This window comes from Pleurodeles waltl, chromosome 8, assembly GCF_031143425.1.
Source record: "Pleurodeles waltl isolate 20211129_DDA chromosome 8, aPleWal1.hap1.20221129, whole genome shotgun sequence".
NCBI classification, from domain to species: Eukaryota; Metazoa; Chordata; class Amphibia; order Caudata; family Salamandridae; genus Pleurodeles; species Pleurodeles waltl.
Window position 1 is genome coordinate 1,373,013,971 of NC_090447.1, and position 18,506 is coordinate 1,373,032,476.

Below are 18,506 nucleotides of genomic sequence, written 5' to 3' on the forward strand. Positions count from 1 at the left end.
TATCGTGACACTATTATAAATGTTTCGAATTCCCAATGAGGTACATACAAACAACTATTGATATAGTATAAACCATCTTCAGAGGATGGTTGGGGATTTTCTATTAAGCAGTGATTTTAGGTTTCTTTTCAAATATTTTTTTGCAGATCCTCCAGGAATTGAGACATCTCCACAACACCTTGGGAATGGTTACTGAAATGATAGGTTTAGGATCATCAAGTATGGTCGATAGATTAATTTCACTGAGAGCATCTGTTTTGGTGTTCTCTTTTCCTAGACTGAAAGATTATAGTAAAGTTGAAATTATTGAAAAACAATGTCTACCTTAATTGTCTGGTCATCAAAGCCTTGGTGGATTGAAGGAACTGCAAGTTCCTGTGATCAGTATCAATAGCTACAGGATGCTAGGAACTTAACAAGTACTGACACTATTTTTCAAAAACATCTTTGATCACACACAGTTCTCTATTTAGGATTGGATAGTTTCTCTCTGCATCTTGCATGACTAAAAATCTATTGAGTGCATTTAGCCAGTATCTTTATTTCACTGGGAGCGGGCGCTGCCTAAGGTCCCTTGTGAGCCATTCTCTTTAATTTTGTAAGGACTATTTGAATCTGGGTGGATTTCTGTTTCAGGGTATGAAATGCCGATTGAGTGTCGGAATCCCAATTGAATTTGACACCCTTACATAGTAATTGATTGATTTGTACTATGGTATTGCAAAAGTTGTCTATGAATTGCAAATAAAAATTTGCAAAACTCAAAAGACTTTTGATTTGTTTTACATTTGTTGGGGAAGCCTAATTTAGAATGGGGTCAGCCTTTTTTGATCCATGCAAATTCTCTCTGGGCTCATTATGGAGCCCACGTACTCCTCTCTGGTATTATGAAAGACACTTTTCTCCAGTTTAGCATATAGATTGGGCTTCCAAAGTTATTAAAGAATGGCACATACTTGATCAATGTGTGTGTGCTGTGACTGATTGTAAATGAGAATATTATCGATGTATATTACACAACAATAAACTCTTCATCAATGAAAAACTGAAGGGCTGCAGGTACATAGTTGAGTCCAAAGGGCATGACTTGGTACTCAAATAAACCAAATTTTGCCCTGAATACCATTTTCCATTCACCTCACTTCACAACCTTACAAGATGGTATGCTCCCCAGGTCCAGCTTAGTATAGATTGCTGTGTCCTTTACGTGATCTAACAAACTTTGAATAAGAGGTAACATATAGCAATTTTTTGATTGGGACTGGGTTTAGACTTCGCCATCGAAGTGGAGAACATCAACATAAAAAGGTAGGACAGACCTATCTCTTTCTGTGCAGATATCTCTGCTCAACAATCTTTGCAGTCATAAGGTTATTTTTAAGTTGTGGTTTGTGAAAAACAAAAAAACTTAAACTTTCACAAAAGTGTAAGTTTACCTTTGTGAATCAGGCCCCGAGAGTGGAACACTGTGATAGAGCTTTCTACTGAGATTTAAGAAACACTGTCTCCCTTCAGAGTTGAGCGTGATTTAAAATCACACAAGACATATTGCAGGTACCTGAGTCTTCCAGGGGAAAGTCTACAGTCAAAATAAGGGAACTCAGAAGGGAAATAACATGAGACATAACTCCTTCAATAAACAGTGTCCTTGTCTACCTTTATGTTCAAGGGTAAAGATCCTTCCAGAATTATGCAACACTAGTCATTCCATACAAGACTTCCTTCTTTCGGTATCATTTATTTTCCTTGCTGCATCACTAGAAATAGAAGGTCAGGCTCAGGAGCTGAGTCCATATTGTCTCTGCAAAGCCACGTTGCTAGACTTATCAAGTGCAAAATTCTAGTAGTTAATATTCTGTGATGATCATTTCATGTTTACTGCTGATGAAATGTCCCAGTTGGAGGAGGGCATCAATATGCACGTAGTGCAGTATGAGCAAGATGGATTTCAGCTGGGGCAGAGAGGCCTCCCATTTGAAGTGCTGAACCCTAGGTTTCCCCTAACATAGTGAAGCTTGTGCTACCTGTCTTTAATGGTGCTGCAGGTTGCCGAGTTAGTAGAGAAAATGTGTTTCCTCTCAATTACTCCCAACTTGTTACTGATGATATAGTTCAGCAGACCAATTTGTAGGCAAAACAATTTTTCAGGGACAACAGTGCCACTCTTCATATCCATTCTAATGCTACCCTGGGAACTTCTCCAGCAGTTCTGGGGTTTAACTTTTCTGATAGGAATGTCTTTATATTGGTCTACTAGTCCCTTGATGGCAACTTCAGTTTTTTCCCAGCAACCATGAATAGATATCTGTATTTGCTTCTGCAGCTGATGCTGCATTTTGTGGATAATGCTACAGTGTTGCCATGAGATCACCCTGAGTGTGACAGACTCTTTAAGATTCAGCCTGACCTTAAACATATAGTAAATTGCTTCTCAGAAGTCTTGTGTGGCTGTGCTCAGTGCCTGCCACAGGAATGTATCACACCAGGGTCAATGACTATCTCAGCAATCCCTATTGTTGAGGTTGCTACATTGAATTTTGGACCGTTTCCTGTCACAGGCACTAGGTCTTCCCACTCAAGTGAGGCACCATTTTCATTGGGAGACATAGGGGAAAGGTGGATGGTAGGAAACTTGTGCCTTCATGCTAATTCCAGCCATTTTCTTCACAGGAATGTAAACACCTTTGTTTTCATCCAAAGTTTGAGGTTTGCAATGGCTTTTGGGTAAAATATAACTAATGAGAGCTACACAAGTCATGCCCACCCTAGACTTCCCCTGGTGTCTAGTTTTAAAAAACAATATGCAGGTTGTGTAGGTTTTCCTAGATGCCAGATGACATAGGCCCCAAAATGCACAGCTAGTCACAGCTACTCAAATTGCAAAACAGGGTTGGCTTTGATTGGGAAAATGTGATGTATCCATGTAGTGTTGGGTCCCTTTCCTGTCAAAGGCACTAAGCCTAGTCACATCGGTGAGGTACTATGTTTATTGGGAGACTTAGGGGGATGCTAGATTGTAGGAATTTGTGGCTTGCCACAGATTCTACAACATGTAATCACAGAAATGTGAGTAAAATGTGTATCCAATACTGGCAAGAACTTCTGGATAAGAAAACATTGTAGGACCCAACCGAGACACACCTGCTTGAACTCCCCGGGTATCTAGATTTAAGAAATGTTTGGGTTTGGTAGGTTTCCCTGGGTGGCTGTTGAGCCCAGGACCAAACACAGCAGCTGCCCCATTCTCAAATTATGCAATGTTTGGCAGGAACGTTTGATATGAATTTTGCTTTGGGCTATTTTTTGCCTCTAGCTCTAGGCCTGCACACACAATTGAGGTACCATTTTTACCAGGAAACCTGGAGAAAAATCTTGGTGGAAGGAAAGGTGTTCCTCCTGACAGACTCCAGAAGTTTTCCTCACAGGAATATGAGGCCAAAGTGTGTTTTAGTCAAGGTTTGAGGTTTTCAAGGGCTTCTAGGTAAAAAAACAACTGGTGAGAGCCACACAAGTCATGTCACACTGAGTGCCCCCCTGTTGTCTAGCTTTTAAAAATATGCAGATTTGGTATGTTTCCCTAGGTACCTGATGAGCTCAACTGCACAGTTAACCACACTGAAAAAAGTGTTGTTTTTCAGTGGAAAACTGTGATGTGTCCATGTTGCATTTTGGGCACTTTATTGTTGTGGGTACTAGGCCCACTCAGACAAGTGAGGTACTATTTTTATCAAGAGACTTTGTGGAATGGTGGGTACTATGGCTGTTTGCAGATCCCACCAATTTCAGAACGTTCCCTATTAGAAATGTAAGGAAGCATTGGATTTAGGTACAGGTTGAGGTTTCCAGGGTCTTCTGGTTTAAAAAACCTTGTTAGAGCCACACAAGTCAAACCACCCTAACAGCCCTGGGTACCTTTGCTGTGTGAGATTTGGGCCCATATTTATACTTTTTGACGCACAACTGCGCCAACGCGCGTCAAAAATTTTAACGCCGGCTAACGCCATTCCAAAGCACCATTCGGGCGCCTTATTTATTGGATGACGTTAGCCGGCGCTGCGGACTGGTGTGCGTCAAAAAAAATAACTCACACCAGGCAGCGCCGGCGTAGGGGAAAATGGAGCTTGGGCGTCAAAAAATGGGGCAAGTCAGGTCTGAGGCAAAATTTTGGCCTCAACCCGATTTGCGCCATTTTTTTTGACGCCCAACCTCCATTGAAATGACTCCTGTCATGCCCCCTTGCCCAATGGCCATGCCCAGGGGACATATGTCCCCTGGGCATGCTCATTGGGCATAGTGGCATGTAGGGGGGCACAAATCAGGCCCCCCATGCCACAAAAAAAATACGAAAAAAATACTTACCTTAACTTCCCTGGGATGGGTCCCTCCATCCTTGGGTGTCCTCCTGGGGTGGGCAAGGGTGGCAGGGGGTGTCCCTGGGGGCATGGGAGGGCACCTCTGGGCTCCTTCTGAGCCCACAGGTCCCTTAACGCCTGCCCTGACCCAGCCGTTAACAAACGGCGCCCATCAGGCTGGGCGCCGTTTTTTAAGGCCTGCCCCCTCCTGTGCGTCAAAATGACGTCACAGTATAAATATGGGGCACAGGCCTTAAAGTCATTTTTTGGAAGGGAACGCCTACCTTGCATATCATTAACGCAAGGCTAGTTCCCCCTTCTAAAAAATGACGCACATGGTGGAACTTTGACGCCCGCGGGGTCGGACGTCAAAGTATAAATATGGGGCAGTGTTTGCGCCGAATGTGCGTCAAAAATTTTGACGCACATTTGGCGCAAACAGAGTTTAAATATGCCCCTTGGTGTCTCCAGGTCATGTTTTGGGATGTATTTTGTTGGAGACGTTACTCACAGCCACATAAGTTGGGTACCATTTTCATTGCGAGGGGGGTGAATACAGAATAGTAGAACATTTCTTGTTATCAGTTGAATTTCTCTGCATTTGTGACTTCCAAATATAAGTCAGTATGTAAGAAAAAAAGATACTCTGGAATTGACATCTGAATCACATACTAATACAGATACTAATACAGATACCCAACCATTGAGTGATGTACAAATAACCACTGCTTCTAAACTCTGTATCTGTACATTTCAGAAATACATAATATTCCTTCATACACATGTTTTGCTGTTTATATGTAACCCTATGATTTGCTGTATAGTAGGTATACAATGAAAAACCATTGTGAGGTGCAGCTCAGTTGCTGACTCTGGGTACCCCCAGTTATTGGAGAACCTACAAACCTTATTTATCACTGTGACAACAAGGTTGGTTCAGATGTAACACTATATTGATTTTGGAAATTGTCTATTGCAACAGTAAGTTACAGATAAAAACATTGTTTCAATCAGCAGTTTGCTCCTACTCATTTTCAATATTTTTTATTGGACAATTAGGCCCATATTTATACTTTTCGACGCACAACTGAGACAACGCAGTTGTGCGTCAAAAAATTTAACGCCGGCTAACGCCATTCCAACGCGCCATGCGGGCGCCGTATTTATTCAATGACGTTAGCCGGCGTTAGCCGGCGCTGCGGAGTGGTGTGCGTCAAAAAAAATGACTTACACCAGGCAGCGCCGGTGTAGGGGAAAATGGAGTTTGGGCGTGAAAAAATGGGGCAAGTCAGGCTGAGGCAAATTTTTCGCCTCAACCCGATTTGCGTCATTTTTTTTCACTTCCAACCCCCATTGAAATGACTCCTGTCTTAGCAAAGACAGGAGTCATGCCCCCTTGCCCAATGACCATGCCCAGGGGACTTATGTCCCCTGGGCATGGTCATTGGGCATGGTGGCATGTAAGGGGGCACAAATCAGGCCCCCCTATGCCACCCAAAAAAAAATAAAAAATACCTACCTGAACTTACCTTAAGTTTCCTGGGATGGGTCCCTCCTTCCTTGGGTGTCCTCCTGGGGAAGGCAAGGGTGACAGGGGGTGTCTCTGGGGGCATGGGAGGGCACCTCTGGGCTCCTTCCGAGCCCACAGGTCCCTTAACGCCTGCCCTGAGCAGGCGTTAAAAAATGACGCTAACGAGGGTAGACGTAATTTTTTTTGACCCGCCCACTACCGGGCGTCATTTTTGCCCGGGAGTATAAATACCACGCACATGCCTCGGAGTCATTTTTTAGTAGGGAATGCCTCCCTTGCATATCATTAACGCAAGGAAGGTGTCCACGCTAAAAAATGACGCAAACTCCATGAACTTTGACGCTCGGTGCGTCTAACTCCAAAGTATAAATATGGAGTTAGTTTTGCGTCGGATTTGCGTAAAAAAACGACGCAAATCCGGCGCAAACAGAGTATAAATATGCCCCTTAGGCCCATATTTATACTTTTCGACGCACAACTGCGCCAACGCAGTTGTGCGTCAAAAAATTTAACGCCGGCTAACGCCATTCCAACGCACCATGCGGGCGCCGTATTTATTCAATGACGTTAGCCGGCGTTAGCCGGCGCTGCGGAGTGGTGTGCGTAAAAAAAAATGACTTACACCAGGCAGCGCCGGCGTAGGGGAAAATGGAGTTTGGGCGTGAAAAAATGGGGCAAGTCAGGCTGAGGCAAATTTTTCGCCTCAACCCGATTTGCGTCATTTTTTTTCACTCCCAACCCCCATTGAAATGACTCCTGTCTTAGCAAAGACAGGAGTCATGCCCCCTTGCCCAATGGCCATGCCCAGGGGACTTATGTCCCCTGGGCATGGTCATTGGGCATAGTGGCATGTAGGGGAGCACAAATCAGGGCCCCCTATGCCACCCAAAAAAAAATAAAAAATACCTACCTGAACTTACCTTAAGTTTCCTGGGATGGGTCCCTCCTTCCTTGGGTGTCCTCCTGGGGTGGGCAAGGGTGACAGGGGGTGTCCCTGGGGGCATGGGAGGGCACCTCTGGGCTCCTTCCGAGCCCACAGGTCCCTTAACGCCTGCCCTGAGCAGGCGTTAAAAAATGACGCTAACGAGGGTAGACGTCATTTTTTTGGACCCGCCCACTCCCGGGCGTCATTTTTGCCCGGGAGTATAAATACCACGCACATGCCTCGGAGTCATTTTTTAGTAGGGAACGCCTCCCTTGCATATCATTAACGCAAGGAATGTGTCCACGCTAAAAAATGACGCAAACTCCATGAACTTTGACGCTCGACGCGTCTAACGCCAAAGTATAAATATGGAGTTAGTTTTGCGTCGGATTTGCGTAAAAAAAAACAACGCAAATCCGGCGCAAACAGAGTATAAATATGCCCCTTAGTTTCTTTGGGAAAGTACTCTCCGTGAATTACCCCTTGCTGAATTCAGAGTTTTGTCTACTTTTCTGCCTTCCAGCATCACCCATGTGCTTCACACGTCTTTCCACCACAAACCGGAAGTAGGGTGAAAGCACAAACATTAAGAAAAATGGGCTACTTCTTAGACAAATACCAAAATTGTGATAATAAATGTTTGTTTGATTCAGCTCTGCTTGTTTTGGTGATTTTAGTACAGAAAACCTTTTGTTGATGCAATTTTTAGGAAAAATAACACTTTCGTGTGCAGCACTTTTTCTCATTTTTCCCACAAAATAAGCCTAAATTTAGCAATATTTTGGCTGTATTCTTAGTCCCTTCCAAGGGAATCCACAGACCCTGGATACGCTTGAAACCTCCACGATGTTTGAGAAAAGTATGCACATTTGGCATGGATACTTTATGTGCAAGCAAACTATGGAGGCGAATTGATCAATCAATCAAGGCATTTGTAAAGCGCACTACTCATCTGTGAGGATCTCAAGACGCTGAGGGGGGGGGGCTGCTACTGCTCGAACAGCCAAGTCTTGAGTCGAAAAACACAAATAGCCAAAACCAGGGCTTAGGAAACTAGGGAGAACAGGGCTAGCAGAGAAAAGGTTGATATAAATATAAATATGACTGTACTTTAAAAAAAACATATTTAAATTTATTCTAGACATCATGGGTAGTCATTTTTAATGCAAAAAGAACAAGTGCTGGACGGAATGCTGAACAATATCAAACATTCACCCCCAGTACAGAGATCTGGTCCTAAATCCATTGTTTTTTTGCCACCCATGCCGTTCCAGTTTGGACCGTGCTCTATGCAAATCAGTCTTGACCCTGTTCCCAGTGGGAGCAGTCCAGCCCGAACTGTCAAGCCAGGTCCTCCCTGGACTGGAAACAAGCATCCTAGGACCGGTTTCAGGGTATCACCCTTTATCAGCCAGGCTAGCTTGACTCCAGTGGCATGGGGAGCACAAGCCCCACGTCTGGGCATACCCTTCCCACTAGGGGCAACAAATGCAGAAAGAAGAAGTGATGGACGGAATGCTGAACAATGTCAAACATTCACCCCAGCACAGAGATCTGGGCCTAAACCCATCATTTTTTTGCCACCCATGCCGTTCCAGTTTGGACCCAGCTATATGCAACTCAATCTTGACCCCGTTCCCAATGGGAACAGTCCAGCCCAAACTGCCAAGCCTGGTCCTCCCTGGACTGGAAACAAGCATCCTAGGACCGGTTTCAGGGTATCACCCTTCATGATGAGCTAAGCTAGCTTGCTACCAGTGGCATGGGGTGCACAGGCCCCACGTCTGGGCATACCCTTCCCACTTAGGGCAACGAATGCAAAAAGAACAAGTGATGAAAGGAATGCTGACCAATGTCAGACATTCACCCCCAGTACAGAGATCTGGGCTTAAATCCATTGTTTTTTTGCCACCCATGCCGTCCCAGTTTGGACCCAGCTATAGGCAAATCAGTCTTGACCCTGCTCCCAATGGGAACAGTCCAGCCCAAACTGCCAAGCCAGGTCCTCACTGGGCTGGAAACAAGCATTCTAGGACCGGTTTCAGGGTATCACCCTTCATCAGCCAGGCTAGCTTGATTCCAGTGGCATGGGGAGCTCACGACTCATGTCTGGGCATACCCTTACCACTTGGGGCAACAAATACAAAAAGAATAAGTGATGGACGGAATGCTGAACAATGTCAAACATTCACCCCCAGTATAGAGATCTTGGCCTAAATCCATCGTTTTTTTGTCACCCATGCTGTTCCAGTTTGGACCCAGCTATATGCAAATCAGTCTTGACCGTGTTCCCAATGGGAACAGTCCAGCCCGAACTGCCAAGCCAGGTCCTCCCTGAACTGGAAACAAGGACTGGTTTCAGGGTATCACCCTTCATCAGCCATGCTAGCTTGATTCCAGTGGTATGGGGAGCACGGGACCCACGTCTGGGCATACCCTTCCCACTAGGGGCAACAAATGCAGAAAGAAGAAGTGATGTACGGAATGCTGAACAATGTCAAACATTTACCCCAGTACAGAGATCTGGGACTTAAACCATTGTTTTTTTGCCACCCATGCCGTCCCAGTTTGGACCCAGCTATATGCAAATCAGTCTTGACCCTGTTCCCAATGGGAACAGTCCAGCCCGAACTGCCAAGCCAGGTCGTCCTTGGACTGGAAACAAGCATCCTAGGACCGGTTTCAGGGTATCACCCTTCATCAGCCAGGCTAGCTTGATTCCAGTGGCCTGGGGAGCTCTGGACCCACGTCTGAATGCAAAAAGAATAAGTGATGGACGGAATGCTGAACAATGTCAAACATTCACTCCCAGTACAGAGATCTGGACCTAAATCCATCGTGTTTTTGCCACCCATACCGTTCCAGTTCGGACCCAGCTATATGCAACTCAGTCTTGACCCTGTTCCCAATGGGAACAGACCAGCCCGAACTGCCAAGCCAGGTCCTCCCTGGACTGGAAACAATCCCTAGGACCGGTTTCAGGGTATCACCCTTCATCAGCCAGGCGAGCTTGATTCAAGCAACATGGGGAGCACGGGACCCACATCCGGGCATACCCTTCCCATTTGGGGCAACAAATGCAAAAATAACAAGTGATGTACAGAATGCTGAACAATGTCAAACATTCACCCCGGTACAGAGAACTGGGTCTAAATCCATCGTTTTTTTGCCACCCATGCTGTTCCAGTTTGGACCCAGCTATATGCCAATCAGTCTTGACCTTGTTCCCCATGGGAACAGTCCAGCCTGAATTGCCAAGCCAGGTCCTCCCTCGACTGGAAACAAGCATCCTAGGACCGGTTTCAGGGTATCTCACTTCATCAGCCAAGCTAGGTTAATTCCGGTGGCATGGAGAGTACAGGACCCACGTCTGGGCATACCCTTCCCACTTGGGGCAACAAATGCAAAAAGAACAAGTGATGGACGGAATGCTGAACAATGTCAAACATTCACCCCCAGTATAGAGATCTTGGCCTAAATCCATCGTTTTTTTGTCACCCATGCTGTTCCAGTTTGGACCCAGCTATATGCAAATCAGTCTTGACCCTGTTCCCAATGGGAACAGTCCAGCCCGAACTGCCAAGCCAGGTCCTCCATGGACTGGAAAAAAGGACTGGTTTCAGGGTATCACCCTTCATCAGCCATGCTAGCTTGATTCCAGTGGTATGGGGAGCACGGGACCCACGTCTGGGCATACCCTTCCCACTAGGGGCAACAAATGCAGAAAGAAGAAGTGATGTACGGAATGCTGAACAATGTCAAACATTCTCCCCAGTACAGAGATCTGGGACTAAAACCATTGTTTTTTTGCCACCCATGCCGTCCCAGTTTGGACCCAACTATATGCAAATCAGTCTTGACCCTGTTCCCAATGGGAACAGTCCAGCCCGAACTGCCAAGCCAGGTCGTCCTTGGACTGGAAACAAGCATCGTAGGACCGTTTCAGGGTATCACCCTTCATCAGCCAGGCTAGCTTGATTCCAGTGGCCTGGGGAGCTCTGGACCCACGTCTGAATGCAAAAAGAATAAGTGATGGACGGAATGCTGAACAATGTCAAACATTCACCCCCGGTACAGAGATCTGGGTCTAAATCCATCGTTTTTTTGCCACCCATACCTTTCCAGTTTGGACCCAGCTATATGCAAATCAGTCTTGACTCTGTTCCCAATGGGAACAGTCCAGCCCGAACTGCCAAACCAGGTCCTCCCTGGACTGGAAACAAGCACCTAGGACCGGTTTCAGGGTATCACCCTTCATCAGCCAGGCGAGCTTGATTCAAGTGACATGGGGAGCACAGGACACACATCAGAGCATACCCTTCCCATTTGGGGCAACAAATGCAAAAAGAACAAGTGATGGACAGAATGCTGAACAATGTCAAACATTCACCACCGGCACAGAGATCTGGGCCTAAAGCCATTGTTTTTTTGCCACCCATGCTGTTCCAGTTTGGACCCAGCTATATGCCAATCAGTCTTGACCCTGTTCCCCATGGGAACAGTCCAGCCTGAATTGCCAAGCCAGGTCCTCCCTGGGCTGGAAACAAGCAACTTAGGACCAGTTTCAGGGTATCACCCTTCATCAGCCAGGCTAGCTCGATTCCAGTGGCATGGGGAGCTCAGGACCCACGTCTGGGCATACCCTTCCTACTTAGAGCAACAAATGCAAAAAGAACAAGTGATGGACGGAATGCTGAACAATGTCAAACATTCACCCCCAGTACAGAGATCTGGGCCTAAATCTATTGTTTTTTTTGCCACCCATGCCTTTCCAGTTTTGACCAAACTATATGCAAATCAGTCTTGACCCTGCTCCCAATGGGAACAGTCCAGCCCGAACTGCCAAGCCAGGTCCTCCCTGGACTGGAAACAAGCACTTAGGACCAGTTTCAGGGTATCACCCTTCATCAACCAGGCGAGCTTGATTCAAGTGACATGGGGAGCACGGGACCCACATCAGAGCATACCCTTCCCATTTGGGGCAACAAATGCAAAAAGAACAAGTGATGGACAGCATGCTGAACAATGTCAAACATTCACCCCCGGTACAGAGATCTGGGCCTTAATCCATTGTTTTTTTTTGCCACTCCTGCCTTTCCAGTTTTGACCCAACTATATGCAAATCAGTCTTGACCCTGTTCCCAATGGGAACAGTCCAGCCGAAACTGCCAAGCCAGGTCCTCCCTGGACTGGAAACAAGGATCCTAGGACCGGTTTCAGGGTATCACCCTTCATCAGCCAGGCGAGCTTGATTCAAGTGACATGGGGAGCACAGGACCCACATCAGGGCATACCCTTCCCATTTGGGGCAACAAATGCAAAACGAACAAGTGATGGACAGAATGCTGAACAATGTCAAACATTCACCCCCGGTACAGAGATCTGGGTCTTAATCCATTGTTTTTTTTTGCCACTCCTGCCTTTCCAGTATTGACCCAACTATATGCAAATCAGTCTTGACCCTGTTCCCAATGGGAACAGTCCAGCCCGAACTGCCAAGCCAGGTCCTCCCTGGACTGGAAACAAGGATTCTAGGACCGGTTTCATGGTATCACCCTTCATCAGCCAGGCAAGCTTGATTCAAGTGACATGGGGAGCACGGGACCCACGTCTGGGCATACCCTTCCCATTCAGGGCAACAAATGCAAAAAGAACAAGTGATGGACAGAATGCTGAACAATGTCAAACATTCACCCCCAGTGCAGAGATCTGGGCCTAAATCCATTGTTTTTCTGCCACTCATGCTGTTCCAGTTTGGACCCAGCTATATGCCAACCAATATTGACCCTGTTCCCCATGGGAACAGTCCAGTCCGAACTGCCAAGCCAGGTCCTCCCTGGGTTGGGAACAAGCATCTTAGGACCGGTTTCAGGGTATCACCCTTCATCAGCCAGGCTATCTTGATGCCCGTCGCATTACTGTCATGATGTGCCATGAGCATGCAAGTGGAGATGGCACATTGCAGTGGACATGTTGCACAGGGATTGCTGCATGTGACTTATACACTGGATGTGGGAAAACTGGGCTGATTGCAGAAGGCCCCTAACTTTTCATCCCCATTTTTCTCTCATACTAGTATTTTTCTGACTCTGATGGTGCCCTGGGCACTGCTAAACAGCCCCAGGGCCTTTGCCCTGATTACAATGGTATATGTAAATTAGGTTAATTATAATGGGCTGTACCAACCTACCTATAAGTCCCTTGCATTTGGTAAGGCATGTAGGTTTAGGGCCTCCAACACAGGAAGTACATCTGTAGGAGCGTTGCTGTGGTGCCCAGTGTCATTTTAAAGGCAGGTCTGCCTTGCCTGCTGCTTTGAAGTTAAAGTTAACCACAAATTTGCCAAAGTCACAAGCTACCTTATTTTTGCAAATAAGTCAGTACTAAGGTATGCCCTGAGTGCCCCCAAGGCTGGGTGCAGTGTAACTATAAGCAAGGACTTTCTAAAAGATGTTTTATAAACCATTGTGAGGGAAAATGGCCATAACTGTTTTTCTCCCTTGTAGTGAATGGGCTCCAAAGGCTAACATAGAGAGACTTTATTTAAAAATAATACAGTCTTATTTCCCATAGGAAGGAGCTAAATATAGCAAGTTTAGTATCAAATTAAAAGTTATAATACAGCCAACAACATGCTACTGTTGAATTCAATATATCTTGAAGAGGGAAAGAGTTTTAGAACTCTTGCTAAAAGTTACCAACCTCAGCCCTGTAGTGTCCTTCTTTCATTGGACAGCCCCTGGCAGCCTGAGCCAGGCTGCCTTGATGAGGTGTAAAGTGGTCTGGGCTGAAACAAAGGAAGCAACTGGTGGGAAGAGGTCTCCTCAGTGGATGGCAGAACAGGATGTGGGGGGGTAACAGCCAAACTGGAGGGAAGGGCATTTGGGACAGCAACAGTACCTCCAGCTTTTCTTGCAGCCCCAGACAGCCAGGTGCCCCCTGATTAGATTAGGAGATGGCTAGAAAGGCGTGAGTAAAGGGAAACTTAGCCACAGCCAGATCTAAACTTTAAGATTGAATTTTGTCCATCTTGGATTTTGGAGGAATGTTGCACCCTGGGATTGATTTTCTCAAACTACCCATGAAGTGGTCACTCAAGAGGGTGCTGGCCTGTACATATTTGGATAGGAGCATCCCCCTGCTTGCCACCCCAGGAGCAAGGGTAAATATGGCAGTGGTGCCCCACACCTTAGATCCCAAATGGAACAAGACAAGAAGAAGAAGGACTGCCCTGCTGGACCCCTGGCCTGCACCTGGACACTGCACTCAGAAGGACTGCACCAGCTGCACACTTTGGGCTTTGCCAAGAAAAGGACTTTGACTGGCTTCTACTACTCCAAGAAGGGACTACCTGTAGGCTACAGGTACAAAACAGCGGACCAGAGTGCCCTGCACCAAGTCCTGCATAAATAGAGCAGCTGACTAGTGGTCATTTAACGATTTGAACCAGGTGCATTCTAGGAGTTGGAGTCCTAACCCCCAATTAGCAACTCAGAGCTCCTGGAACCTTGGGATGAATTGTGGACACCTAAGGAACTTTAGGAGTACTTCTGGAAGAAGACCCAGAAGTTTGGAGAAGTTTTGGAGCAACTTTGAATAAAAGCTCCAAAAGTGGACCAACTCCACCCGACATCGTAAGTCAAGCCGGCCAACCGTGACACGGCCTGCTGGTTTGTCCCGCTGAAAAGCTCCATAGCCCCAGACTTACAGGATTTGACCGGGAGATAGTGGAAAGCTAATCCAACATCATCGCTTCAAAATCAGCATACTGAGGAGGGTCGTCAGACTTCAGGGGTGAAAAGCTCTAGAAAAAGTTTCTAAGTCCAAAGGTAAAAGTTTGACCGAGGCCTCCTGCACCCTGTATCTGAGGAGGGCTCCATTGAGGTCGGCTTCAACTTTTGACTAGATCCCAGATGACGATTACGGTTCTGAAAAAGTTTCTTCTAAGTCCGAACGTAGGAACCTGGACTGAGGCCTCCCATGCAGCCTATACGAAGAGGGCGGAGCGAGGTCGTCCTCAGCTCGTGACTTTGTTCTGGTCTGTGAGAAATCTTAAAAAATGTGTCCAAGAGTGAAGGAAAAACTTTGACCGAGACTTCCCGCTCAGTGTAGCCAAGCATGACTCCATCATGGTTGGCCTCAACTTTCGACTTTGCCCCAGTCAAGTGCGGCCAGATGTCCAGATTGGCACTTCTGATTTCTAAGTGCTAGAAAACACATAGGGCCTCATTATGACCCTGGCGGTAGAGAACCGCCAGGGCCAACGGAGGCGGGAGCACCGCCGACAGGCCGGCGGTGCTCCCTTGGGCATTCTGACCGCGGCCACGGGAAAACTGGCGGTCTCCCGCCGGTTTTCCACTGCCCGTAAGAATCCTCCAAGGCGGCGCAGCTCGCTGCGCCGCCGAGGGGATTCTGACAATCCCTACCGCCATCCTGTTCCTGGTGGCAGTAGGGATTGTCGTGGGGCCCCTGGGGGGCCCTGCAGTGCCCATGCCAATGGCATGGGCACTGCAGGGGCCCCCGTAAGAGGGCCCCGCTAGTATTTCACTGTCTGCGTAGCAGACAGTGAAATACGCGACGGGTGCAGTAGCACCCGTCGCACCTTCCCACTCCGCCGGCTCGATTACGAGCCGGCATCCTCGTGGGAAGGGAGTTTTTCCCTGGGCTGGCGGGCGGTCTTTTGGAGACCGCCCGCCAGCCCAGGGAAAAACTCATAATACCCTCCGCGGTCTTCTGACCGCGGAGCAGTATTATGGAGGGCGGCATCCTGGCGGGCGGCCTCCGCCGCCCGCCAGGGTCATAATGAGGCCCATAATCTTTACAAATTCATATCTATGGGTCAGCTTATTGGATTTTTGTTATTTTAGTATTATATTAAAGATAAAAAATATAATCTATGTTTATAAATAGGTGTTGGATTTAGACTGTGTGTTCTGTTTTACTTATTTGCTGTTTTTGTGGATATTGAATGTTTTACAGACCTTTTTCCTAAGCTAAGCCTAACTGCTCATTGCCAAGCTCCCAAGGGTTGAGCCAGGATTAATTTATTTAGACCTTGGCTGAACCTAGTGGGGGTTTGTGGCCTATTGCAGAATGTAGATACTTACCTGCCCTTACCAATAATCCACTTTCCAACACTGGAAACACAGAAACGGCCAGTGACTTAGGTGGAAGGGATAGTGAGGAGCTCTCAAGCCTCAGTAGTGTGACTGCCCCTGTGATGGATGATAGGCCTCCCAGTTCCAGATACAGTGCAATGTCTGAGACCTCATCAAGAGATGTAGCTGAGCCCACTGACTGATCCAGCAGAGTAAGTGGATGGAAAAAGTGATGGTGACATGTCTCAATGCTTGTTGCTTTGGGACATTGAAAAATATATTTCATTTTATTGGTGACATTTTTGATTTGAATACAGAATGTGTTTTTTAAACACACGCATTGTGTGAACACATATTTGACCTTACGTTAAGGCAATAAATGTGATACCTGTAGCAAGAAGGAACCATACATGCTTACATTAAACGTATTTGTGCGTAATCTCAGCATATCTTTTTCTGCCTTCTGCAGCTCTTGATTCATCTGCTGGGTAACGTGGTGGTAATGGGCTATCATCCTCTACAGACTCCGTATCTGAGGGCTCCAGGGGTATGCATCTCAATGTTGCAATGTTGTGCAACATAGCACATGTAGACACTGTCTTGCAGTACTTTTCTGAGGGCATTGAAAGTGACTCTTCAGCAGGCCAAATGTCCCCTCTATCACACTACGCGTTCTCCTATGTGCAGTACTTTAATGCTGTTCACTTGGAATTGCTGTATTCAGGTATGGTGTGAGGTTGAAGGACAGCACTGCATATGCACTGCCTCCTACAATGCTAGGGTTACATACTGATTTATTGATATCAATTACCACACTTTTGTGATAAATTATCAAGCAGGTATCCTTCTCCAATCTCTCCTCCAACTAGTCTTGCATAGATTTCACTATGCCTGAATATCAGGGAAGTTTGGCCACTAAATCAGTGGTGATGTGTGAGGCATTGCAGATGACCTGTATGTTGATGAAATGGCTACATTTCCTATTTCTGTATCTGTATTAATTGTCAGATGGTGGAAAGATCGCAACATGTGTCCCATCAATGCAGTCAGTGAAGTGTGGAGATTGGTTTATCTGATAGAAATTCAATTTTGTGTGTTGCAGGTTCTGTGGCGCATTTGGAAATTTTATGTGCCCATTTATCGTGGTTGACATTGCATCCAGGAATGCATTGAAGAAGCACTTTGGGACACACCTCCAGCAGCTGCTGTGGCCCCAGGGTAGCTTCCTGAGGCTAAGAGGTGCAGGGAACATAGCACCTGCAGATGAGTGGGAATGGCATGGGTTCTGTGTGTGTATGTCGCTGAAGTTGTGGCTGCAAATCTGCTATTAGGTTCAGTATCATAACACAATTTAAGCTATACTAGTCATAGATCTCCTACTCTGCTTAATCAAACAATACCATATACACCCTGAAAATGCACTCCTGTCTCCTCACTCCTCCTCAAACCTGCCAGGATCCTCATCTTCCGCTCCATGCCATACAGTGCTGCCAATGTGGAAAAAGCCAAGTGTTAGACCTGACAGCCTTAGGTTGGTCACCCTTAACTTTTTGCCGGCCTCTCTCCATTTTTTGGACACTGTTTTTGCTGGTCTTAGGACTCTGTGCACTTTAACACTGCTAACCAGTGCTAAAGTGCATATGCTCTCTCCCTTAAAACATGTTGACATTGGTTTATACCCAATTGGCTTATTTAATCTACTTGTAAGATCCCAGTAATGTGCACTACATGTGCCCAGGGCCTGTAGATTAAATGCTACTAGTGGGCCTGCAGCATTGATTGTGCCACCCACATAAGTAGCCTCTTAACCATGCCTCAGGCCTGCCATTGCAAGGCCTGTGTGTGCAGTTTTATTGCCACTTTGACTAGGAATTTAAAAGTACTTGCCAAGCCTTAAACATTTTCTACATATAAGTCCCTCCTAAGGTAAGCCATAGATATCCCATAGGTCAGGGTACTATGTAGATAAAAAGCAGGACATGTACCTGTGAAGTTTATATGTCCTGGCAGAGTAAAACTAATAAATTCATTTTTGCACTGTTGTGAGGCCTGCTCGTTTCATAGGTTAACATTAAGGCTACCCTCATATACTCTTTGAGTGCTAGATTCTAATATGAAAGGAGTAACATGATAATATTTAGTATGGCCAGAATGGTAATACAGAATCCTGCTGACTGGTGAAGTTGGATTTAATATTACTATTTTAGAAATGCCACTTTCAGAAAGTGAGCATTTCTCTGCACTTAAATCCTTCTGTGCCTTACAATCCATGTCTGGCTGGGTTAGTTGACAGCTCCCTTGTGCATTTCACTCAGACACACCACAAAACACAGGATACTCATTCACATTTGCAGACATCTGCATATTGAATGGGTCTTCCTGGGCTAGGAGGGTGGAGGGCCTGACACTTACATGTCAAAGGACAGTAGCCTGCCTTCACACAAAGGACTGCCACACCCCCTACTGGGACCCTGGCAGACAGGATTTGGGACCTTGTGCAGTTCTAAGCCACTCTTTGAAGTCTCCCCCAATTCAAAGGCACAACTGGTATATTTAAGCATGGTCTCTGACCCTACCAACTCAGACACTCCTGGACAAGA